Source organism: Canis aureus, unplaced genomic scaffold (genome assembly GCF_053574225.1).
Source record: "Canis aureus isolate CA01 unplaced genomic scaffold, VMU_Caureus_v.1.0 ptg000406l_RagTag, whole genome shotgun sequence".
Taxonomy (NCBI): domain Eukaryota; kingdom Metazoa; phylum Chordata; class Mammalia; order Carnivora; family Canidae; genus Canis; species Canis aureus.
Genome location: NW_027554601.1, coordinates 1 through 26,680, shown reverse-complemented (window position 1 = coordinate 26,680; position 26,680 = coordinate 1). Strand labels below are relative to the sequence as shown.

General features: G+C 39.3%; 1 pseudogene; it reads right to left on the bottom strand.

Moving 5' to 3' along the window:
- Nucleotides 1–13,605: 13,605 nt before the first annotated feature.
- Nucleotides 13,606–14,560, bottom strand: LOC144310099 (18S ribosomal RNA; annotated as a pseudogene).
- Nucleotides 14,561–26,680: the final 12,120 nt, after the last annotated feature.

Sequence of the window (26,680 nt, the reverse complement as noted above, 5' to 3'; positions counted from 1 at the left end):
AGGTTAGTGATTACAGTTGCCCCTCAAAATGATATTTGTCCTCACGGCAGTACATAGCCTATGAATGCTGTGGCTATGGTTGCGAATAGTAGTACAATTCCAATGTTTCATGTTTCTATGAATACATAGGATCCATAGTATAGGCCTCGTCCCACATGTATGAATAGGCAGATGAAGAATATGGAAGCGCCATTTGCATGTATATAGCGGATAATTCAGCCGTAGTTAACGTCTCGACAGATGTGGGTGACCGATGAAAAAGCTGTGGCCGTGTCCGATGTGTAGTGTATAGCTAGAAATAAACCTGTTAGAATCTGTAGAATCAAGCATACTCCTAATAAGGACCCGAAATTCCATCAAGCAGAGATGTTAGATGGCGCTGGGAGGTCAATGAATGAATTGTTGACAATTTTGGCTAGTGGGTGGGTTTTTCGAATGTTGGTCATTAATGTTCTTATAGTTGAAATACAACGATGATTTTTCATGTCATTAGTCATGGTTAAATTCCATGTAGGAATAATGATAACATACATTGTATTTATTTTAAGTATCGTTTTTGTGATGAGTTTTGTGGGTTTTGCCACTAAACCATCTCCTATTTATGGTGGGCTTGTGCTAATTATTAGCGGTGGGATTGGTTGTGCGATTGTTCTGAATTTTGGGGGTTCTTTTTTAGGGCTGATAGTGTTTTTAATTTATTTGGGGGGTATATTAGTAGTATTTGGTTATACAACTGCTATGGCTACTGAGCAATACCCTGAGGTGTGAGTTTCAAATAAGGCTGTTCTAGCGGCTTTTATTACTGGTCTATTGTCTGAGTTGTTGACTGCTTGCTATATTTTGAAGGATGATGAGGTGGAGGTAGTATTAAAGTTTAATGGAATAGGGGATTGGGTAATTTATGATACGGGGGACTCTGGGTTTTTTAGTGAAGAGGCTATGGGTATTGCGGCTTTATATAGTTATGGAACCTGGTTGGTGATTGTTACAGGTTGGTCGCTGTTAACTGGTGTGTTGGTTATCATGGAAGTTACCCGTGGTAATTAAGGATTAGTAGGCTGAGAATTATAGTTAGTATGAACGATAGGAAATAGAGCTTGATGAGACCCTTTTGATTTGAAATAAGGGTAGAAGATTTTATTTGGAAATACGAGATTGATTTGGGTAGGATGTTTTCTAGTCAGATGGAGTCCAGAAGTATAGATGCTGATTTCTGGCTGATGGTTAAACTTGTTTTAGGTGTGAGGCGGTGCATAATGGTTGGATAATAGCCAAGGAGGGTGGAAAATTTAAAGTAATTAGATGGATAGTTAAATTTGAGTCCTTGTATGGTAAGGTTTAGTTCTAGTGCCAGGATGAAACCCAAGATAGTTACTGCAAGGGCTATCATTTTTAGATAATGAGGCATAGTTATCTGTGGGATGGTGGTGGGTGTGATGCTGTGGGAGATAATGTATCCTGCAAATACACTTCCGATAAGGAGTCGTTTAATAGAGTTAATTAGGAGAGGATTATTCTCGTTGATAAGGATTATAGGGGAGAAGCGGGGCTGGCCTAGTAGAGCGAAGAATATAATTCGGGTGCTGTAGGCAGCGGTTAGGGATGTGGCAACGAGTGTAATTAAGAGGGCTCAGGCGTTGGTATTCGACGTGTTAGCGGACTCGATGATCAGGTCTTTGGAGTAGAATCCTGTAAGGAAAGGTATGCCTGTTAATGCGAGGCTTCCGACAATCAGGGAAGTTGTGGTGAAGGGAAGGACTTTAAATAGGCCACCTATCTTTCGAATGTCTTGTTCATCGTTTAGGCTGTGGATAATTGACCCTGAACATATGAATAACATAGCTTTAAAAAATGCGTGAGTGCAGATGTGTAAGAAGGCTAGGTAAGGCTGGTTAATGCCAATTGTTACTATTATTAGGCCTAGTTGGCTTGAGGTAGAGAACGCTACAATTTTTTTGATATCGTTCTGTGTAAGAGCGCAGATTGCAGTAAATAGTGTAGTAATAGCCCCTAAGCATAAAGTGAGGGTTTGAATAGTTTGATTATGCTCTATTAGTGGATGAAAGCGGATAAGAAGAAATACTCCTGCTACAACTATTGTGCTTGAGTGAAGTAGGGCTGATACAGGAGTGGGGCCTTCTATGGCTGAGGGGAGTCAGGGATGTAAGCCGAATTGAGCAGATTTACCGGTAGCTGCTAATAGTAAGCCAAGTAGCGGCAAATTAAAATTATCGTTTGTTGTAATAAAGATTTGTTGAAGGTCTCATGTGTTTAAGTTCAATAGAAACCATGCTATGGTTATAATGAAGCCTACATCTCCAATACGGTTATAGAGGATAGCTTGTAGGGCAGCTGTATTTGCATCGGTTCGGCCGTATCATCATCCAATAAGTAAAAATGATATAATGCCAACTCCTTCTCAGCCAATGAATAGTTGGAATATGTTGTTTGCGGTGACTAAGACTATTATAGTAATAAGAAATAAGAGAAGATACTTGAAAAATCGGTTAATATAAGGATCGGAGTGTATATATCATATAGAAAACTCTATAATAGACCACGTGACAAAAAGGGCTACGGGCACAAAGATTATTGAGAAGTAGTCTAATTTAAAACTCATGGATAGTTTTATGGTCTGGATTGTTATTCAATGTCAGTTTGAAACAATTGTTTCCTGTCCTGAGTAGATGAATATTATTGTGGGAATTATGCTAATTATGAATGCGTAAGAAGTAGCGGTTTTTACATAGTATGGGTATAGCTTATTTTTGTAGAGTTTAGTAGAGGTTATAATGATGGGCAAAGTAAGAATGACTAGAGCTGTGATTATGCATGAAGTAAATATATTTATTACTTTTATTTGGAGTTGCACCAATTTTTTGGTTCCTAAGACCAATGGATTACTTCTATCCTATAAAAGTTGAAAAAGCCATGTTCTTATACATGGGAGCATGAGTTAGCAGTTCTTGCAGTACTTTTTCGGTAAGCAAAAAGGTTTGAGCTTTTATTATTAGATTCACAATCTAATGTTTTTGTTAAACTATGCTTACAGTAGATGGGACCGAGAATAATTTTAGGGTTAAGGGATAGGAGGAGTAGAGGCAGTAGATGCAAGGTTATTAGGGCATTTTCTCGTGTGAATGACGGTTTGATATTTTTGATATGGTGGGAATATTTACCACGCTGTGTGGTGATTAGTATATAAAGTGAGTATAGGGCAGTGATGGTGATGTTAATTCCTATTAGAATAATAGTAATGTTGGATCATGAGAATGAGGATATCACTACAAATAGTTCTCCGATAAGATTAATTGTTGGAGGAAGAGCCAGATTTGTGAGGCTTGCTAATAACCATCAGGCTGCTATCAGGGGAAGGAGGGTTTGAAGTCCTCGTGCGAGAATCATAGTACGGCTATGGATTCGTTCGTAATTGGAGTTGGCTAAGCAGAATAGCATCGAGGATGTTAAACCATGGGCAATTATTAGGGCTGTTGCACCTATATAACTTCATGGTGTTTGAATAAGAACCGCTACAATAACGAGTGCCATATGACTAACTGAGGAGTATGCAATTAGGGATTTTAGATCTGTTTGACGGAGACAGATAGAGCTTGTTATGATTATGCCTCATAGAGATAATATTATGAAAGGATACGCTATGAAGTTGGTCAGGGGGTTTAGTAGGGTTGTAATTCGTATCATGCCATAGCCTCCTAATTTCAGGAGTACGGCGGCAAGTACCATGGAGCCGGCAATAGGGGCCTCTACGTGTGCTTTTGGTAGTCACAAGTGGAGGCCGTATAGAGGTATCTTTACTATGAATGCTATCATGCATGCCAATCATAAGAAAACATTAGATCAGGAGTTTGGCAGAGGTTGAATTCAGTATTGAATTATGAGAAAATTTAGGGAGCCCATGAAATTGTGGATGTAAAGGAGAGCTACTAGGAGTGGGAGAGATCCTATTAAAGTATAAAATAAGAAGTAGAGCCCTGCGTTTAGTCGTTCAGTTTGATTCCCCCATCGGGTAATAATGATCAGGGTTGGGATTAGTGTTGCCTCAAATAGGATGTAAAAGAAGATAAGTTCAGAGGCGGTGAAAGTTATAATTAGGAACAACTGGAGAAGAATCAGTATTGAAATATATAGTTTTTTTCGAGTTAAGGGTTCTTTTGATAAATGGTGTTGGCTTGCTATAAGTATAAGGGGTAGAAGTCATGTTGTAAGTGCTAGTAGCGGTGCTGATAGGGAGTCAGAGAAAAATATTAAGGAGGGGTTCAATGTATTATCATTTGGTTGATTCAGGTAGAATAAGCTGATTAAGCTGATTAGCAAACCATATGTTGTCGTGTTAATTCAGATTATGTTAGGCTTTGATACTCATGTAAGGGGGATCAGTATGATAGTGGGGATGATAATTTTTAGCATTGTAAGAGGTTTAGGTTTTGTACGTAATCAGTCCCGTAGGTGTTAGATACTATAACTAGTAGAGATAGTCCTAATGCTGCTTCGCAGGCAGCAAATACTAGTAGTACGATTGGTATCATGCTGGCTAATGTAAGGTGGTTGTTGAGAATAGTTACAGATATTATTACAAATAGTGATAATATTATGCCCTCTAAGCATAGTAGCGATGATATTAGGTGTGATCGATAAACAAGTATACCTATTAGAGAAAGAATGAATGCCAGAAAGATATTAATATATACTATGGACATATGATAATTATGAGATAAATCATAATCTAATGAGTCGAAATCATTTGTTTTGGCTTAAACTAATTATCATATTCGGTTCATTCTAGCCCCTTTTCGGTTCATTCGTACGCTAGGCTTGCAGCTAGGAGGGAGATTAGTAGGAGTGCTATGATAAGTATTGTTGTCAACTTGTTGGTTTGTGACGCTCAGGGAAGTGGGAGTAGGAGTGCGATTTCTAGGTCGAAAAGCAGGAATGTGATGGCAACTAGGAAGAATTTTATAGAGAAAGGTAGGCGAGCAGATCCCATGGGGTCAAAACCACATTCGTAGGGGCTTGTCTTGTCTGTATAAATATTTAGTTGGGGAAGTCAGAATGCGATTAGTACAAGTAAGGACGCTAGGGTTACATTAGTTATCAAGGTTAGTATTACGTTTATTACTTCTTTCCAGGTTGATCTGGAGCTAACTGATTGGAAGTCAATTGTACTAGTTATACTAAAGAAATAGGATCCTCATCAATAAATAGATACATATAAGAATAGTCAGACTACATCAACAAAGTGTCAATATCATGCAGCGGCTTCAAATCCGAAGTGGTGGTTTGATGTGAAGTGGTAGTATAGTTGTCGGAGAAAGCACACGATAAGGAATGTGGAGCCAATAATTACATGTAGTCCGTGAAACCCAGTAGCTATAAAAAAGGTAGATCCGTACACTCCGTCGGAGATTGTAAAAGATGTCTCGTAGTATTCGGAGGCCTGTAATAGTGTAAAATATACGCCTAAGGAGATTGTAATAAATAGGCCTTGAAGTATGTGTTTACGATTGCCTTCTATTAAACTATGATGGGCTCAAGTAATAGATACTCCGGAGGCTAGGAGGACTGAGGTGTTGAGTAGAGGAACTTCTAGTGGGTTAAGAGGAATAATGCCGGTGGGAGGTCAGCAACCTCCAAGTTCAGGAGTAGGGGCTAGGCTGGAATGGTAAAAGGCTCAAAAGAAGCCTGCAAAGAAAAATACTTCTGATACAATAAAAAGAACTATTCCGTACCGTAGTCCTTTTTGTACAATAGGGGTGTGATGTCCTTGGAATGTGCCTTCTCGGATCACATCTCGTCATCACTGGTATATGGTTAGCAGGTTGGTTGTGAATCCTAATGTAAGTAGGGATATTGAGTTATAGTGAAATCATATGATAAGACCCGATGTTATAAGAAGGGCAGAAAGGGCTCCTGTTAGCGGTCATGGGCTTGGGTTAACTATATGGTAAGCGTGAGTTTGGTGGGTCATTAGGTGTTGTCATGTAAGTATAGACTTACTAGTAAGGTAAAGACATAGGCTTGAATTAAGGCAACAGCAAACTCTAGAATCGTAAATAGAATTAAAATAATAAAAGTGATGAAAGCTGTGGTCGCGCTAATATTAATAAGAGCTAAGGTAGCCCCTCCAATCAAATGGATTAGGAGGTGTCCTGCAGTAATATTGGCGGTTAATCGAACGGCTAGAGCTATGGGTTGAATGAATAGACTAATAGTTTCGATGATTACTAGTATTGGAATTAGGGGAAGAGGGGTGCCTTGGGGTAGAAAGTGTGCCAAGGATGCTTTGGTCTTATAGCGGAAACCGGTAATTACTGTCCCTGCTCATAGGGGGATTGCTATTCCGAGGTTTATAGAGAGTTGTGTCGTGGGCGTAAATGAGTGGGGTAGTAGTCCAAGTAGGTTAGTTGAACCAATGAATAGAATTAGTGATATAAGTATGAGAGCTCAGGTTCGTCCCTTTTGATTATGAATTGCTAGTATTTGTTTTGATGTTAATTGAATTAATCATTGCTGAATGGAGATTAACCGATTATTGATTAGGCGATTGGGTGCTGGGAATAAAATGGAAGGGAATATGACGATCAGTACTACAATAGGGAGACCTATTATTGAGGGGGCAGCGAAAGAGGCGAATAAATTTTCGTTCATTTGTTTTCTCAAGGATTATGTTGACTAGTGATTTTAGTAGACTTGGTTATTGGGTTTTCCGGGTAGTGGTGATTTGAAATTTTTAGTTGGAATAGAATGAAGAGGGTGAGAAATATTGAAAAGATTATAATAAATCAGGTGGATGTGTCTAGCTGTGGCATTTCATTAAGGGGAGGTTAAAACTCCCAGTCTTTAACTTAAAAGGTTAATGCTTTATAGCTTCTTAATGAGTAAGTCTAGTCTAGGTTATACTATTAAGGCAGATCAGGTTTCAAAATAAGATAGGGGGACTATTTCAAGAACAATGGGTATAAAGCTATGGTTAGATCCGCAGATTTCAGAGCACTGGCCATAATACAGTCCCGGTCGTATGGCTATAAGGGTGGTTTGGTTTAGTCGTCCTGGAATAGCGTCAGTTTTTAGACCTAGTGATGGAACAGCTCATGAATGCAAAACGTCTTCTGAAGAAATAAGTATTCGGATGGTTATTTCTATTGGGAGGACAACTCGGTTGTCTACTTCTAATAGTCGGAGTTCTCCTGGCTTTAATTCTTGTGTTGGGATTATGTAGGAGTCAAAGTTTAAGTCTTCATAATCAGTATATTCATAGCTTCAGTATCATTGGTGGCCTATTGTTTTCACGGTTAAAGAGGGGTTATTGATTTCGTCTATTATATAAAGGATTCGGAGGGAAGGTAGAGCGATTAGGATTAGGATAATGGCGGGTAGGATAGTTCATACTGTTTCTACTTCCTGTGCGTCTATTGTGCTTGTATGAGTTAATTTTGTAGTCAATATTAGGGAAATGATGTAGAGAACTAAAGAACTGATTAAGAATACAATTATTAGTGTATGGTCATGAAAATGAAGTAGCTCCTCTATAATAGGGGAGGTTGCGTCCTGTAATCCGAGTTGAAATGGGTACGCCATAGAGGTATATAGGGGTTTCACCTATAATTTAACCTTGACAAAGTTATGTAATATTTTACTAATACCTCCTGATTGAGAAAGACATAGTGGTTATGACATTGGCTTGAAACCAATTTTAGGGGGTTCGATTCCTTCCTTTCTTATTTTTGGATTACATATGTAGGTTCTTCGAACGTGTGATATGGAGGGGGACATCCATGTAGTCATTCAATATTAGTTGTAGTAAGTTCTACTATAGCAACTTCTCGTTTGGATGCAAAGGCCTCTCAGATTATAAAAATTATAAGCATCACCGCTGTAAGCGAGATAAACGATCCTATAGAGGAGACGGTATTTCAGGTGGTATATGCATCTGGATAGTCAGAGTACCGACGAGGTATTCCGGATAAACCTAGGAAATGCTGAGGGAAGAAAGTTATATTTACTCCCACAAATATAATTGTAAAGTGAATCTTTGCTCAAGTATCGTTAAGAGTATAACCTGAGAATAAGGGGAATCAGTGGGCAAATCCTCCCATAATGGCAAAAACTGCTCCCATTGAGAGCACATAGTGAAAATGAGCTACAACATAATACGTATCATGAAGAACGATGTCTAAGGACGAATTAGCTAGGACAATGCCTGTTAGCCCGCCTACTGTGAATAAGAAAATAAACCCTAAAGCTCATAGCATAGCTGGAGATCATTTAATATTGCCTCCGTGAAGTGTTGCCAGTCAACTAAATACTTTTACTCCTGTTGGAATAGCGATAATTATAGTGGCGGATGTGAAGTATGCTCGTGTGTCTACGTCTATTCCTACAGTAAACATATGGTGAGCTCATACGATAAAGCCTAAAAACCCAATAGATATTATTGCCCATACTATTCCTATATAGCCGAAAGGCTCTTTTTTCCCTGAGTAGTAAGTGACAATGTGAGAAATTATTCCGAACCCTGGCAGGATAAGAATGTAAACTTCAGGATGTCCGAAGAATCAGAATAAGTGTTGATATAGGATAGGGTCTCCTCCTCCAGCGGGATCGAAAAATGTCGTATTAAGATTACGGTCTGTTAAAAGTATTGTAATTCCAGCAGCCAGTACAGGCAGGGATAGTAGGAGTAGAACTGCTGTAATTAGTACTGATCATACAAATAGGGGGGTTTGATACTGGGATATTGCAGGGGGTTTTATGTTGATAATAGTAGTAATGAAATTAATTGCCCCTAAAATAGAAGAGACTCCGGCTAAATGTAAGGAGAAAATTGTAAGATCAACGGATGCTCCTGCATGGGCCAGATTGCCAGCCAGTGGGGGGTAAACGGTCCACCCCGTTCCTGCACCTGCTTCTACCATAGAAGATGCTAATAGTAGAAGAAAAGATGGAGGAAGAAGTCAGAAGCTCATGTTATTTATTCGGGGGAATGCCATGTCCGGAGCACCAATTATTAATGGCACTAGTCAGTTTCCAAAGCCCCCAATTATAATGGGCATGACTATGAAGAAGATTATTACGAAAGCATGGGCGGTTACGACGACGTTATAAATTTGATCGTCGCCTAGTAAAGTACCGGGCTGACCTAGTTCGGCTCGGATGAGGAGGCTCAAGGCAGTGCCTACTATGCCGGCTCATGCTCCAAATAGTAAGTATAAAGTACCAATATCTTTGTGATTAGTAGAGAACAGTCATCGGTTAATGAACATAGGTAAAATGGCTGATAAAAGCATTAGACTGTAAATCTAAAAATAGAGGTTTAAGTCCTCTTTTTGCCAAGCTCTGTGGTGAATTTTCATATTGAATTGCAAATTCAAAGAAGCAGCCTAGACGCCGCCGGGGCTTCTCCCGCCTTTTTTTTCTACGCGGCGGGAGAAGGTAGATTGAAGCCAGTTACTAGGGTATTTAGCTGTTAACTAAAATTTCGTGAGGTAGAAGCTCACCAATCTAGGGAGGGCTTAGCTTAATTAAAGTGTTTGATTTGCATTCAATTGATGTAAGATAGATTCTTGCAGCCCTTAGAGGTGATTTGGTCAGGGGTTAAGTGTATAGCACTTGCTTAGAGCTTTGAAGGCTCTTGGTCTGGTCTAACCTAAACTCCTAGTCCAAGACTGATAATATAGGTGTTAGCGGGAGTAGTATAGTTGAGATAATGATTAAGGGGGGTAGTAGGGTTGCCTTTTTTGTGTACTCGAATTGTCATTTTATTTTTATGTTATTTGTGGACGGGAATATGGTAAGTGCGGTGCTATATGTGAGTCGCAGGTAGAAATATAAGTTAAGTAGAGCGGTGATGGCTATTAGTGTTGGAATAATAATTATGTTATTTTTTGTTAATTCTTGAATAATTATTCATTTAGGGATGAAGCCAGATAATGGGGGTAGTCCTCCTAGGGATAATATTAAGATTAAGATTATGGAGGTGATTAGGGAAATTTATTTCATATGTGGGATAAGGATAAGGTTGTGGTGGATGAGTTTAATATGAATAGTATGAAGGTAGATAGTGTTATTAGAATATATAAAGTTAAGTTTAGGATTATTATTGTAGGGTTGTAAATAATGATAGCGGCTATTCAGCCTATGTGGGCAATGGAGGAGTATGCTATGATTTTTCGTAGTTGAGTTTGATTTAGTCCGCCTCAGCCTCCTACTAGAACGGATGCGAGGGCTATTAGTATAAGAAGGTTGGTGTTAATTGATGGGGAGATTTGATATAGGATGGATATAGGTGCGATTTTTTGTCATGTTAGTAGGATTATTCCTGATATAAGTGTTACTCCTTGTGCTACTTCGGGAACTCAGAAGTGGAATGGAGATAGGCCTAGTTTTATTGTTAGGGCGGTGGTTATTATGATGGATGCGATGGGGTTTGAGATTTTTGAGATTACTCATTGGCCGGAGTAAAGAAGGTTAATGGTGACTCCTATTATTAGTAATATTGAGGCAGTAGCTTGTGTAAGAAAATATTTTGTAGAGGCTTCTATGGCTCGTGGATTATACTTTTTTATGAGGATAGGGATGATGGCTAGCATGTTTATTTCGAATCCAATTCAGATCAGTAATCAGTGCGAGCTTAGTATGACGATTATGGTCCCTGCCATGATAGTTGCTATAATAATAGTGGAATAGGGGGTTTTATTAGTACGGGAAGGGTATAAACCAACATTTTCGGGGTATGGGCCCGATAGCTTAATTTAGCTGACCTTACTGTAGAATATAGTGTAAGTTTGGTAGCACGAAGATCTTTGAATTCTTAAGATTAGGTTCGAAGCCTATTATTCTAGAAATAAGAGGATTTAAACCTCTATTATTTACTCTATCAAAGTAACTCTTTTATCAGACATATTTCTTATGTTTGGGGTGGGATACTCGCGGTAATAATGGGTAAGGCAACATGTCATATGCATAGGGCTAAAGTTAGGGGTAGAAAATTTTTTCACAATAAGTGTATTAATTGATCATAGCGGAATCGAGGGTATGATGCTCGAATTCATAGGAAGCAGATAGTTAGTAAGAGGGTTTTTATAGTGAAGTTAATAGAGTAGAGTTCTGGTATAAATGGGTTGTGGAATGCACCGAAGAATAGAATTGTTGTGAGGATATTTATTATAATGATATTTGCGTACTCTGCTAGAAAGAATAGGGCAAAAGGACCCGCTGCATACTCTACGTTAAATCCAGAAACTAGTTCGGATTCTCCTTCAGTTAAGTCGAAGGGGGCTCGGTTAGTTTCTGCTAGAGTAGAAATGAATCATATCATGGCTAGGGGCCAGGCCGGAAAGATTAGTCATATATGTTCTTGGGTGATAATTAGTGTGGATAGTGTAAATGACCCGTTTATTAGGAGGACTGATAGGAGAATGATTGCTAGTGTTACTTCATATGAGATTGTTTGAGCTACTGCTCGGAGGGCTCCGATTAGAGCGTATTTGGAGTTTGAGGCTCATCCTGACCAAAGGATGGAGTATACGGCGAGACTTGATATTGCTAGTATGAATAGGACTCCTAAGTTTATATTAATGAGTGGGTAGGGCATTGGGAGAGGGATTCATATAGTTAGGGCTAGTGATAGAGCTAGAATGGGGGCTAGAATGAATATTGATATGGAGGATGTAAGTGGTCGTAGAGGTTCTTTTGTGAAGAGTTTTACTGCATCTGCGATTGGTTGAAGGAGGCCGTAGGGGCCTACGATATTAGGCCCTTTTCGAAGTTGTATGTAGCCTAAGACTTTTCGTTCAACGAGGGTGAGGAAGGCTACGGCAAGAAGGATTGGGATGATAAGAGAGATAATGTTGATAAAGAACATTTTGTTAGGGAGAGGAATTGAACCTCTGATAATAAAGGTTTAAGTTTTACGCAGTTACCGGGCTCTGCCACCCTAACAAAGCCCCTTTTCTCGGGCTTATGAGGAGATAAACTGGTTAGATTGAGTTGACTTCATCTATTAGTTTTAAGGCGCCTTTGTGAGGTAGGCCTTACATCCCTTGTCCTTTCGTACTGGGGGAGGTTATATAATAGATAGAAACCGACCTGGATTACTCCGGTCTGAACTCAGATCACGTAGGACTTTAATCGTTGAACAAACGAACCCTTAATAGCTGCTGCACCATTAGGATGTCCTGATCCAACATCGAGGTCGTAAACCCTATTGTCGATATGGACTCTTGAATAGGATTGCGCTGTTATCCCTAGGGTAACTTGTTCCGTTGATCAAAAATTATTGGATCAATAAGTGATGTTATATTTTGACTTGTGGGTCTAAATTTTAATCACTCGGGAGTTTTTTTATATTCCGAGGTCACCCCAACCTAAATTGCTAACCCACAATAATGGTGTAATGTTATGCCTTGTAGGTATTTAGTATCCATAAGTTTGGGTTAGTTAATTAAAGCTCCATAGGGTCTTCTCGTCTTATTGTGGCATTCCCGCCTCTTCACGGGAAGGTCAATTTCACTGATTGGGAATAAGAGACAGTTAAACCCTCGTGTGGCCATTCATACAAGTCCTTATTTAGAGAACAAATGATTATGCTACCTTTGCACGGTCAGGATACCGCGGCCGTTAAACAAGTGTCACTGGGCAGGCAGTGCCTCCAATACTAGAAATGCTGGAGGTGATGTTTTTGGTAAACAGGCGGGGTTTGTGTTTGCCGAGTTCCTTTTACTCCTTTTAATCTTTCCTTAAATGCATGCCTGTGTTGGGTTAACAATAGGGTAGATAAGTATTTCATTTTTGGGTTGATATTATCAGATTGTTAACTATCAGTGGTCTATCCGTTTCTGATATAAGCTTATGCGGGGAGAAAATAGTTCTTGTTACTCATACTAGCATTGTTGCTTCTATATTTAAATAGAATGGCCCAGGAGGTATAATTAGGAGTTGATGTAATATGATTGGGATTAAGTTATATTGTTTGTTGAGCTGGAACGCTTTCTCAATTGGTGGCTGCTTTTAAGCCAACTATGGTGATGTTAGTATATACTCTCTAATAAAGGTTGTATCCTGATTCTAAGAAGCTGTACCTTCTTAGACTATATTTTAAATTTACATTAAAATTTTGTTTTTTTTTAGGTAAATTTAAAGTTGAACTAAAATTCTGTTTGTGGGCAACCAGCTATCACCAGGCTCGTTAGGCTTTTCACCTCTACCCACAAATCTTCTCACTATTTTGCTACATAGATGAGTTGATCCTTTTAGATTGTTTATGGGTAGCTCGTCTGGTTTCGGGGAGCTTAGCTTAAGTTCTCTTTGTTAAGTCGTTTCTGGCTAGTTCATTATGCAAAAGGTAAAAGGGGTAATCTTTGCTGTTTAATACTGTTAAGATGTCTTTCATCATTCCCTTACGGTACTATCTCTATCGCTCCAATTAAAATTTCTATCTCCTATACTTTTATTATTTAACTAAATGTTTTACTTTATATGTCTGTGATACTTAAGTTTGGGGTTAGTTGGGCTAGCTTTTGTTCAAAGTGGTCATAAGTAATGAAATCTTCTGGGTGTAGGCCAGACGCTTTAGTTAAGCTACACTTTGATTAATCCAAGCACACCTTCCGGTATGCTTACCTTGTTACGACTTGTCTCCTCTTGTGTCTTAGTTAAGTTAATATGGTTATGGTTGTGTCTTATTACTTGAGGAGGGTGACGGGCGGTGTGTGCGTGCTTCATGGCCCTATTCAATTAAGCTCTCTATTCTTAATTTACTACTAAATCCTCCTTCAGTTTTTAATTTCATAAAAACGTTCGTGGAATGTTCTTGGGTAGAAAATGTAGCCCATTTCTTCCCACCCCATAAGTTACACCTTGACCTAACTTTTTTATGTAAAATGATTGTGCTTACTATTCTACCTTTTGAGGGTTTGCTGAAGATGGCGGTATATAGACTGAATTAGCAAAGGGTGGTGAGGTTTATCGGGGTTTATCGATTATAGAACAGGCTCCTCTAGAGGGATATAAAGCACCGCCAAGTCCTTTGAGTTTTAAGCTATTGCTAGTAGTCCTCTGGCGAATTATTTTGTTGTAAAATTATCTATGTTTAGGGCTAAGCATAGTGGGGTATCTAATCCCAGTTTGGGTCTTAGCTATCGTGTAGTCAGATTATTATAAAGTCACTTTCGTGGTCTATTTTATGGTAACTGTAGCTTTTTACGGCTTAGTTAAGTTTTAACTTTAGTGCAAAGGTATCTTAAACACGCTTTACGCCGTGGGCCTATTAGTTTGGGTTAATCGTATGACCGCGGTGGCTGGCACGAAATTTACCAACCCTTTTTAGTATGGCTTAGTCAAACTTTCGTTTATGGCTTAATTTTTATCACTGCTGTATCCCGTGGGGGTGTGGCTTAGCAAGGTGTTATGAGCTACTTAAGAGTGTGCTTGATACCTGCTCCTTTAGATCACTGCTGATTTTAAGGGCATTCTCACTGGGGCGTGGAGACTTGCATGTGTAAGTCTACTAAGAACTAATAGGAAGGCTAGGACCAAACCTTTGTGTTTATGGAGTCGTGCGACTCATCTTGGCATTTTCAGTGCCTTGCTTTATTAATTAAGCTACATTAACTTATACTGAAATTGTAGTGTGTATAATAAATAAAATACATAGTAAATATGAGAGGAAAAAAAAAGGGGATGCTATCTATAGATAGACCACGAGATCGAATGCGTGTAAGACTAGTTAACTAGAGTAGCAATACATTTGTATACAATTTAAATAAAGCTTGTGAGTATTGTATGCACTTAGTCCTGTTTTTGGGGTTTGGCAGGACATAAATAAGTGTATAATAGATGACATGAGTTTATGGGGGGTAAGGGGGGTTTGTATAAGTTAACTTAATGTCTTGCGCGTGTACGTACGTGTACACACGTGTACGTACGTGTACACACGTGTACGTACGTGTACACACGTGTACGTACGTGTACACACGTGTACGTACGTGTACACACGTGTACGTACGTGTACACACGTGTACGTACGTGTACGTACGTGTACGTACGTGTACGTACGTGTACACACGTGTACGTACGTGTACACACGTGTACGTACGTGTACACACGTGTACGTACGTGTACACACGTGTACGTACGTGTACACACGTGTACGTACGTGTACACACGTGTGTCCTAGAATTATATGTCCTGAAACCATTGACTGAATAGCACCTTGATTTATGCGTGAGTTGATAAATGATAATGAATAAGTCCAGCTACAAGTTATTTGACTGCATTAGGGCCGCGACGGGCATATTCCCTGAGAGCAGAAGATAAGTTAGAGTTAGTGCCGTTGCGGTCATAGATGAGTGATAGCAGATTCCCCCCCTAAAAATAAAAGATACCAAATGCATGACACCACAGTTATGTGTGATCATGGGCTGATTAGTCACTAGTCCATCGAGATGTCCCATTTGCGAGAATTAGTAGGATTGGAATAAATAGAGTCATGGCCCTGAGGTAAGAACCAGATGCCAGGTATAGTTTCATGATAGTAACCCCCACATTAGCATGGGCCCGGAGCGAGAAGAGTGACATTACAGGCAAGGATTGATGGTTTCTCGAGGCATGGTGATTAAGCCCTTATTGGACTAAGTGATATGCATCTAGTTACTGTTGAGGATCAATGGGTTGTGGAATTGGACTAGACATGTCCTATGTAAAGATATAATATCATGTACATGCTTATATGCATGGGGCAAGCCATTAATGCACGACGTACATAGGGGAGGGAAAGAAGGATTTTTTGGAGATACTGACATAGCACAGTAGAGGTGGTCCAATATATGAATGTAGGGGGTGTCAGGGAATAGTTTAAGAAGAATTTCAGCTTTGGGTGCTGATGGTGGAGCAAGAGCTTCTTCCTTGAGTCTTAGGGAGGGCGACTACTCTCCATTTTTGGTTTACAAGACCAAGGTAATGATTATACTACAAAGACTCTTCATTTTAGAAGATTATTTTCGATAACGCTAATTGTTGGCATTAGAATCAATAGGATGGTTGAAATATAGAATTGAGGCGACCTGTCCGATAATGATGAAAGGGTGTTCAACTGGCTGTCCTCCAATCCAAGTTAAAGTGAGAAGATCGGCGACTAAAAGTCAGAATAGGCATTGGCTGAGGGGTCGGAATATTATACTGCGTTGCTTAGATGTGTGGAGGAATGGAATGAATGCTAAAATTAGGATGGAGAATACTAGGGCGAGTACACCTCCTAATTTATTAGGGATAGATCGTAGGATGGCATAGGCGAATAGGAAGTATCATTCAGGTTTGATATGTGGAGGGGTGTTTAGGGGTTTGCAGGGGTGTAGTTGTCTGGATCTCCTAATAGGTCTGGTGAAAATAAAACTAGTGATATTAAGACTAGGAGCAGGAGTAGGATTCCTAGGATATCTTTAATTGTGTAGTAGGGGTGAAACGGAATTTTGTCTGAGTCTGATGTGATTCCTGAGGGGTTGTTGGATCCGGTTTCGTGTAGAAATAGGAGTGTACTATTGCTAGAGCTGCGATGATGAATGAAAGATAAAATGAAATGCAAAGAATCGTGTTAAGGTTGCTTTGTCTACTGAGAAGCCACCTCAGATTCACTCTACTAAGTTGGTTCCGATATAGGGGATGGCGGAGAGAAGGTTAGTGATTACAGTTGCCCTCAAAATGATATTTGTCCTCACGGCAGTACATAGCCTATGAATGCTGTGGCTATGGTTGCGAATAGTAGTACAATTCCAATGTTTCATGTTTCTATGAATACATAGGATCCATAGTATAGGCCTCGTCCCACATGTATGAATAGGCAGATGAAGAATATGGAAGCGCCATTTGCATGTATATAGCGGATAATTCAGCCGTAGTTAACGTCTCGACAGATGTGGGTGACCGATGAAAAAGCTGTGGCCGTGTCCGATGTGTAGTGTATAGCTAGAAATAAACCTGTTAGAATCTGTAGAATCAAGCATACTCCTAATAAGGACCCGAAATTCCATCAAGCAGAGATGTTAGATGGCGCTGGGAGGTCAATGAATGAATTGTTGACAATTTTGGCTAGTGGGTGGGTTTTTCGAATGTTGGTCATTAATGTTCTTATAGTTGAAATACAACGATGATTTTTCATGTCATTAGTCATGGTTAAATTCCATGTAGGAATAATGATAACATACATTGTATTTATTTTAAGTATCGTTTTTGTGATGAGTTTTGTGGGTTTTGCCACTAAACCATCTCCTATTTATGGTGGGCTTGTGCTAATTATTAGCGGTGGGATTGGTTGTGCGATTGTTCTGAATTTTGGGGGTTCTTTTTTAGGGCTGATAGTGTTTTTAATTTATTTGGGGGGTATATTAGTAGTATTTGGTTATACAACTGCTATGGCTACTGAGCAATACCCTGAGGTGTGAGTTTCAAATAAGGCTGTTCTAGCGGCTTTTATTACTGGTCTATTGTCTGAGTTGTTGACTGCTTGCTATATTTGGTCTATTGTCTGAGTTGTTGACTGCTTGCTATATTTTGAAGGATGATGAGGTGGAGGTAGTATTAAAGTTTAATGGAATAGGGGATTGGGTAATTTATGATACGGGGGACTCTGGGTTTTTTAGTGAAGAGGCTATGGGTATTGCGGCTTTATATAGTTATGGAACCTGGTTGGTGATTGTTACAGGTTGGTCGCTGTTAACTGGTGTGTTGGTTATCATGGAAGTTACCCGTGGTAATTAAGGATTAGTAGGCTGAGAATTATAGTTAGTATGAACGATAGGAAATAGAGCTTGATGAGACCCTTTTGATTTGAAATAAGGGTAGAAGATTTTATTTGGAAATACGAGATTGATTTGGGTAGGATGTTTTCTAGTCAGATGGAGTCCAGAAGTATAGATGCTGATTTCTGGCTGATGGTTAAACTTGTTTTAGGTGTGAGGCGGTGCATAATGGTTGGATAATAGCCAAGGAGGGTGGAAAATTTAAAGTAATTAGATGGATAGTTAAATTTGAGTCCTTGTATGGTAAGGTTTAGTTCTAGTGCCAGGATGAAACCCAAGATAGTTACTGCAAGGGCTATCATTTTTAGATAATGAGGCATAGTTATCTGTGGGATGGTGGTGGGTGTGATGCTGTGGGAGATAATGTATCCTGCAAATACACTTCCGATAAGGAGTCGTTTAATAGAGTTAATTAGGAGAGGATTATTCTCGTTGATAAGGATTATAGGGGAGAAGCGGGGCTGGCCTAGTAGAGCGAAGAATATAATTCGGGTGCTGTAGGCAGCGGTTAGGGATGTGGCAACGAGTGTAATTAAGAGGGCTCAGGCGTTGGTATTCGACGTGTTAGCGGACTCGATGATCAGGTCTTTGGAGTAGAATCCTGTAAGGAAAGGTATGCCTGTTAATGCGAGGCTTCCGACAATCAGGGAAGTTGTGGTGAAGGGAAGGACTTTAAATAGGCCACCTATCTTTCGAATGTCTTGTTCATCGTTTAGGCTGTGGATAATTGACCCTGAACATATGAATAACATAGCTTTAAAAAATGCGTGAGTGCAGATGTGTAAGAAGGCTAGGTAAGGCTGGTTAATGCCAATTGTTACTATTATTAGGCCTAGTTGGCTTGAGGTAGAGAACGCTACAATTTTTTTGATATCGTTCTGTGTAAGAGCGCAGATTGCAGTAAATAGTGTAGTAATAGCCCCTAAGCATAAAGTGAGGGTTTGAATAGTTTGATTATGCTCTATTAGTGGATGAAAGCGGATAAGAAGAAATACTCCTGCTACAACTATTGTGCTTGAGTGAAGTAGGGCTGATACAGGAGTGGGGCCTTCTATGGCTGAGGGGAGTCAGGGATGTAAGCCGAATTGAGCAGATTTACCGGTAGCTGCTAATAGTAAGCCAAGTAGCGGCAAATTAAAATTATCGTTTGTTGTAATAAAGATTTGTTGAAGGTCTCATGTGTTTAAGTTCAATAGAAACCATGCTATGGTTATAATGAAGCCTACATCTCCAATACGGTTATAGAGGATAGCTTGTAGGGCAGCTGTATTTGCATCGGTTCGGCCGTATCATCATCCAATAAGTAAAAATGATATAATGCCAACTCCTTCTCAGCCAATGAATAGTTGGAATATGTTGTTTGCGGTGACTAAGACTATTATAGTAATAAGAAATAAGAGAAGATACTTGAAAATCGGTTAATATAAGGATCGGAGTGTATATATCATATAGAAAACTCTATAATAGACCACGTGACAAAAAGGGCTACGGGGCACAAAGATTATTGAGAAGTAGTCTAATTTAAAACTCATGGATAGTTTTATGGTCTGGATTGTTATTCAATGTCAGTTTGAAACAATTGTTTCCTGTCCTGAGTAGATGAATATTATTGTGGGAATTATGCTAATTATGAATGCGTAAGAAGTAGCGGTTTTTACATAGTATGGGTATAGCTTATTTTTGTAGAGTTTAGTAGAGGTTATAATGATGGGCAAAGTAAGAATGACTAGAGCTGTGATTATGCATGAAGTAAATATATTTATTACTTTTATTTGGAGTTGCACCAATTTTTTGGTTCCTAAGACCAATGGATTACTTCTATCCTATAAAAGTTGAAAAAGCCATGTTCTTATACATGGGAGCATGAGTTAGCAGTTCTTGCAGTACTTTTTCGGTAAGCAAAAAGGTTTGAGCTTTTATTATTAGATTCACAATCTAATGTTTTTGTTAAACTATGCTTACAGTAGATGGGACCGAGAATAATTTTAGGGTTAAGGGATAGGAGGAGTAGAGGCAGTAGATGCAAGGTTATTAGGGCATTTTCTCGTGTGAATGACGGTTTGATATTTTTGATATGGTGGGAATATTTACCACGCTGTGTGGTGATTAGTATATAAAGTGAGTATAGGGCAGTGATGGTGATGTTAATTCCTATTAGAATAATAGTAATGTTGGATCATGAGAATGAGGATATCACTACAAATAGTTCTCCGATAAGATTAATTGTTGGAGGAAGAGCCAGATTTGTGAGGCTTGCTAATAACCATCAGGCTGCTATCAGGGGAAGGAGGGTTTGAAGTCCTCGTGCGAGAATCATAGTACGGCTATGGATTCGTTCGTAATTGGAGTTGGCTAAGCAGAATAGCATCGAGGATGTTAAACCATGGGCAATTATTAGGGCTGTTGCACCTATATAACTTCATGGTGTTTGAATAAGAACCGCTACAATAACGAGTGCCATATGACTAACTGAGGAGTATGCAATTAGGGATTTTAGATCTGTTTGACGGAGACAGATAGAGCTTGTTATGATTATGCCTCATAGAGATAATATTATGAAAGGATACGCTATGAAGTTGGTCAGGGGGTTTAGTAGGGTTGTAATTCGTATCATGCCATAGCCTCCTAATTTCAGGAGTACGGCGGCAAGTACCATGGAGCCGGCAATAGGGGCCTCTACGTGTGCTTTTGGTAGTCACAAGTGGAGGCCGTATAGAGGTATCTTTACTATGAATGCTATCATGCATGCCAATCATAAGAAAACATTAGATCAGGAGTTTGGCAGAGGTTGAATTCAGTATTGAATTATGAGAAAATTTAGGGAGCCCATGAAATTGTGGATGTAAAGGAGAGCTACTAGGAGTGGGAGAGATCCTATTAAAGTATAAAATAAGAAGTAGAGCCCTGCGTTTAGTCGTTCAGTTTGATTCCCCCATCGGGTAATAATGATCAGGGTTGGGATTAGTGTTGCCTCAAATAGGATGTAAAAGAAGATAAGTTCAGAGGCGGTGAAAGTTATAATTAGGAACAACTGGAGAAGAATCAGTATTGAAATATATAGTTTTTTTCGAGTTAAGGGTTCTTTTGATAAATGGTGTTGGCTTGCTATAAGTATAAGGGGTAGAAGTCATGTTGTAAGTGCTAGTAGCGGTGCTGATAGGGAGTCAGAGAAAAATATTAAGGAGGGGTTCAATGTATTATCATTTGGTTGATTCAGGTAGAATAAGCTGATTAAGCTGATTAGCAAACCATATGTTGTCGTGTTAATTCAGATTATGTTAGGCTTTGATACTCATGTAAGGGGGATCAGTATGATAGTGGGGATGATAATTTTTAGCATTGTAAGAGGTTTAGGTTTTGTACGTAATCAGTCCCGTAGGTGTTAGATACTATAACTAGTAGAGATAGTCCTAATGCTGCTTCGCAGGCAGCAAATACTAGTAGTACGATTGGTATCATGCTGGCTAATGTAAGGTGGTTGTTGAGAATAGTTACAGATATTATTACAAATAGTGATAATATTATGCCCTCTAAGCATAGTAGCGATGATATTAGGTGTGATCGATAAACAAGTATACCTATTAGAGAAAGAATGAATGCCAGAAAGATATTAATATATACTATGGACATATGATAATTATGAGATAAATCATAATCTAATGAGTCGAAATCATTTGTTTTGGCTTAAACTAATTATCATATTCGGTTCATTCTAGCCCCTTTTCGGTTCATTCGTACGCTAGGCTTGCAGCTAGGAGGGAGATTAGTAGGAGTGCTATGATAAGTATTGTTGTCAACTTGTTGGTTTGTGACGCTCAGGGAAGTGGGAGTAGGAGTGCGATTTCTAGGTCGAAAAGCAGGAATGTGATGGCAACTAGGAAGAATTTTATAGAGAAAGGTAGGCGAGCAGATCCCATGGGGTCAAAACCACATTCGTAGGGGCTTGTCTTGTCTGTATAAATATTTAGTTGGGGAAGTCAGAATGCGATTAGTACAAGTAAGGACGCTAGGGTTACATTAGTTATCAAGGTTAGTATTACGTTTATTACTTCTTTCCAGGTTGATCTGGAGCTAACTGATTGGAAGTCAATTGTACTAGTTATACTAAAGAAATAGGATCCTCATCAATAAATAGATACATATAAGAATAGTCAGACTACATCAACAAAGTGTCAATATCATGCAGCGGCTTCAAATCCGAAGTGGTGGTTTGATGTGAAGTGGTAGTATAGTTGTCGGAGAAAGCACACGATAAGGAATGTGGAGCCAATAATTACATGTAGTCCGTGAAACCCAGTAGCTATAAAAAGGTAGATCCGTACACTCCGTCGGAGATTGTAAAAGATGTCTCGTAGTATTCGGAGGCCTGTAATAGTGTAAAATATACGCCTAAGGAGATTGTAATAAATAGGCCTTGAAGTATGTGTTTACGATTGCCTTCTATTAAACTATGATGGGCTCAAGTAATAGATACTCCGGAGGCTAGGAGGACTGAGGTGTTGAGTAGAGGAACTTCTAGTGGGTTAAGAGGAATAATGCCGGTGGGAGGTCAGCAACCTCCAAGTTCAGGAGTAGGGGCTAGGCTGGAATGGTAAAAGGCTCAAAAGAAGCCTGCAAAGAAAAATACTTCTGATACAATAAAAAGAACTATTCCGTACCGTAGTCCTTTTTGTACAATAGGGGTGTGATGTCCTTGGAATGTGCCTTCTCGGATCACATCTCGTCATCACTGGTATATGGTTAGCAGGTTGGTTGTGAATCCTAATGTAAGTAGGGATATTGAGTTATAGTGAAATCATATGATAAGACCCGATGTTATAAGAAGGGCAGAAAGGGCTCCTGTTAGCGGTCATGGGCTTGGGTTAACTATATGGTAAGCGTGAGTTTGGTGGGTCATTAGGTGTTGTCATGTAAGTATAGACTTACTAGTAAGGTAAAGACATAGGCTTGAATTAAGGCAACAGCAAACTCTAGAATCGTAAATAGAATTAAAATAATAAAAGTGATGAAAGCTGTGGTCGCGCTAATATTAATAAGAGCTAAGGTAGCCCCTCCAATCAAATGGATTAGGAGGTGTCCTGCAGTAATATTGGCGGTTAATCGAACGGCTAGAGCTATGGGTTGAATGAATAGACTAATAGTTTCGATGATTACTAGTATTGGAATTAGGGGAAGAGGGGTGCCTTGGGGTAGAAAGTGTGCCAAGGATGCTTTGGTCTTATAGCGGAAACCGGTAATTACTGTCCCTGCTCATAGGGGGATTGCTATTCCGAGGTTTATAGAGAGTTGTGTCGTGGGCGTAAATGAGTGGGGTAGTAGTCCAAGTAGGTTAGTTGAACCAATGAATAGAATTAGTGATATAAGTATGAGAGCTCAGGTTCGTCCCTTTTGATTATGAATTGCTAGTATTTGTTTTGATGTTAATTGAATTAATCATTGCTGAATGGAGATTAACCGATTATTGATTAGGCGATTGGGTGCTGGGAATAAAATGGAAGGGAATATGACGATCAGTACTACAATAGGGAGACCTATTATTGAGGGGGCAGCGAAAGAGGCGAATAAATTTTCGTTCATTTGTTTTCTCAAGGATTATGTTGACTAGTGATTTTAGTAGACTTGGTTATTGGGTTTTCCGGGTAGTGGTGATTTGAAATTTTTAGTTGGAATAGAATGAAGAGGGTGAGAAATATTGAAAAGATTATAATAAATCAGGTGGATGTGTCTAGCTGTGGCATTTCATTAAGGGGAGGTTAAAACTCCCAGTCTTTAACTTAAAAGGTTAATGCTTTATAGCTTCTTAATGAGTAAGTCTAGTCTAGGTTATACTATTAAGGCAGATCAGGTTTCAAAATAAGATAGGGGGACTATTTCAAGAACAATGGGTATAAAGCTATGGTTAGATCCGCAGATTTCAGAGCACTGGCCATAATACAGTCCCGGTCGTATGGCTATAAGGGTGGTTTGGTTTAGTCGTCCTGGAATAGCGTCAGTTTTTAGACCTAGTGATGGAACAGCTCATGAATGCAAAACGTCTTCTGAAGAAATAAGTATTCGGATGGTTATTTCTATTGGGAGGACAACTCGGTTGTCTACTTCTAATAGTCGGAGTTCTCCTGGCTTTAATTCTTGTGTTGGGATTATGTAGGAGTCAAAGTTTAAGTCTTCATAATCAGTATATTCATAGCTTCAGTATCATTGGTGGCCTATTGTTTTCACGGTTAAAGAGGGGTTATTGATTTCGTCTATTATATAAAGGATTCGGAGGGAAGGTAGAGCGATTAGGATTAGGATAATGGCGGGTAGGATAGTTCATACTGTTTCTACTTCCTGTGCGTCTATTGTGCTTGTATGAGTTAATTTTGTAGTCAATATTAGGGAAATGATGTAGAGAACTAAAGAACTGATTAAGAATACAATTATTAGTGTATGGTCATGAAAATGAAGTAGCTCCTCTATAATAGGGGAGGTTGCGTCCTGTAATCCGAGTTGAAATGGGTACGCCATAGAGGTATATAGGGGTTTCACCTATAATTTAACCTTGACAAAGTTATGTAATATTTTACTAATACCTCCTGATTGAGAAAGACATAGTGGTTATGACATTGGCTTGAAACCAATTTTAGGGGGTTCGATTCCTTCCTTTCTTATTTTTGGATTACATATGTAGGTTCTTCGAACGTGTGATATGGAGGGGGACATCCATGTAGTCATTCAATATTAGTTGTAGTAAGTTCTACTATAGCAACTTCTCGTTTGGATGCAAAGGCCTCTCAGATTATAAAAATTATAAGCATCACCGCTGTAAGCGAGATAAACGATCCTATAGAGGAGACGGTATTTCAGGTGGTATATGCATCTGGATAGTCAGAGTACCGACGAGGTATTCCGGATAAACCTAGGAAATGCTGAGGGAAGAAAGTTATATTTACTCCCACAAATATAATTGTAAAGTGAATCTTTGCTCAAGTATCGTTAAGAGTATAACCTGAGAATAAGGGGAATCAGTGGGCAAATCCTCCCATAATGGCAAAAACTGCTCCCATTGAGAGCACATAGTGAAAATGAGCTACAACATAATACGTATCATGAAGAACGATGTCTAAGGACGAATTAGCTAGGACAATGCCTGTTAGCCCGCCTACTGTGAATAAGAAAATAAACCCTAAAGCTCATAGCATAGCTGGAGATCATTTAATATTGCCTCCGTGAAGTGTTGCCAGTCAACTAAATACTTTTACTCCTGTTGGAATAGCGATAATTATAGTGGCGGATGTGAAGTATGCTCGTGTGTCTACGTCTATTCCTACAGTAAACATATGGTGAGCTCATACGATAAAGCCTAAAAACCCAATAGATATTATTGCCCATACTATTCCTATATAGCCGAAAGGCTCTTTTTTCCCTGAGTAGTAAGTGACAATGTGAGAAATTATTCCGAACCCTGGCAGGATAAGAATGTAAACTTCAGGATGTCCGAAGAATCAGAATAAGTGTTGATATAGGATAGGGTCTCCTCCTCCAGCGGGATCGAAAAATGTCGTATTAAGATTACGGTCTGTTAAAAGTATTGTAATTCCAGCAGCCAGTACAGGCAGGGATAGTAGGAGTAGAACTGCTGTAATTAGTACTGATCATACAAATAGGGGGGTTTGATACTGGGATATTGCAGGGGGTTTTATGTTGATAATAGTAGTAATGAAATTAATTGCCCCTAAAATAGAAGAGACTCCGGCTAAATGTAAGGAGAAAATTGTAAGATCAACGGATGCTCCTGCATGGGCCAGATTGCCAGCCAGTGGGGGGTAAACGGTCCACCCCGTTCCTGCACCTGCTTCTACCATAGAAGATGCTAATAGTAGAAGAAAAGATGGAGGAAGAAGTCAGAAGCTCATGTTATTTATTCGGGGGAATGCCATGTCCGGAGCACCAATTATTAATGGCACTAGTCAGTTTCCAAAGCCCCCAATTATAATGGGCATGACTATGAAGAAGATTATTACGAAAGCATGGGCGGTTACGACGACGTTATAAATTTGATCGTCGCCTAGTAAAGTACCGGGCTGACCTAGTTCGGCTCGGATGAGGAGGCTCAAGGCAGTGCCTACTATGCCGGCTCATGCTCCAAATAGTAAGTATAAAGTACCAATATCTTTGTGATTAGTAGAGAACAGTCATCGGTTAATGAACATAGGTAAAATGGCTGATAAAAGCATTAGACTGTAAATCTAAAAATAGAGGTTTAAGTCCTCTTTTTGCCAAGCTCTGTGGTGAATTTTCATATTGAATTGCAAATTCAAAGAAGCAGCCTAGACGCCGCCGGGGCTTCTCCCGCCTTTTTTTTCTACGCGGCGGGAGAAGGTAGATTGAAGCCAGTTACTAGGGTATTTAGCTGTTAACTAAAATTTCGTGAGGTAGAAGCTCACCAATCTAGGGAGGGCTTAGCTTAATTAAAGTGTTTGATTTGCATTCAATTGATGTAAGATAGATTCTTGCAGCCCTTAGAGGTGATTTGGTCAGGGGTTAAGTGTATAGCACTTGCTTAGAGCTTTGAAGGCTCTTGGTCTGGTCTAACCTAAACTCCTAGTCCAAGACTGATAATATAGGTGTTAGCGGGAGTAGTATAGTTGAGATAATGATTAAGGGGGGTAGTAGGGTTGCCTTTTTTGTGTACTCGAATTGTCATTTTATTTTTATGTTATTTGTGGACGGGAATATGGTAAGTGCGGTGCTATATGTGAGTCGCAGGTAGAAATATAAGTTAAGTAGAGCGGTGATGGCTATTAGTGTTGGAATAATAATTATGTTATTTTTTGTTAATTCTTGAATAATTATTCATTTAGGGATGAAGCCAGATAATGGGGGTAGTC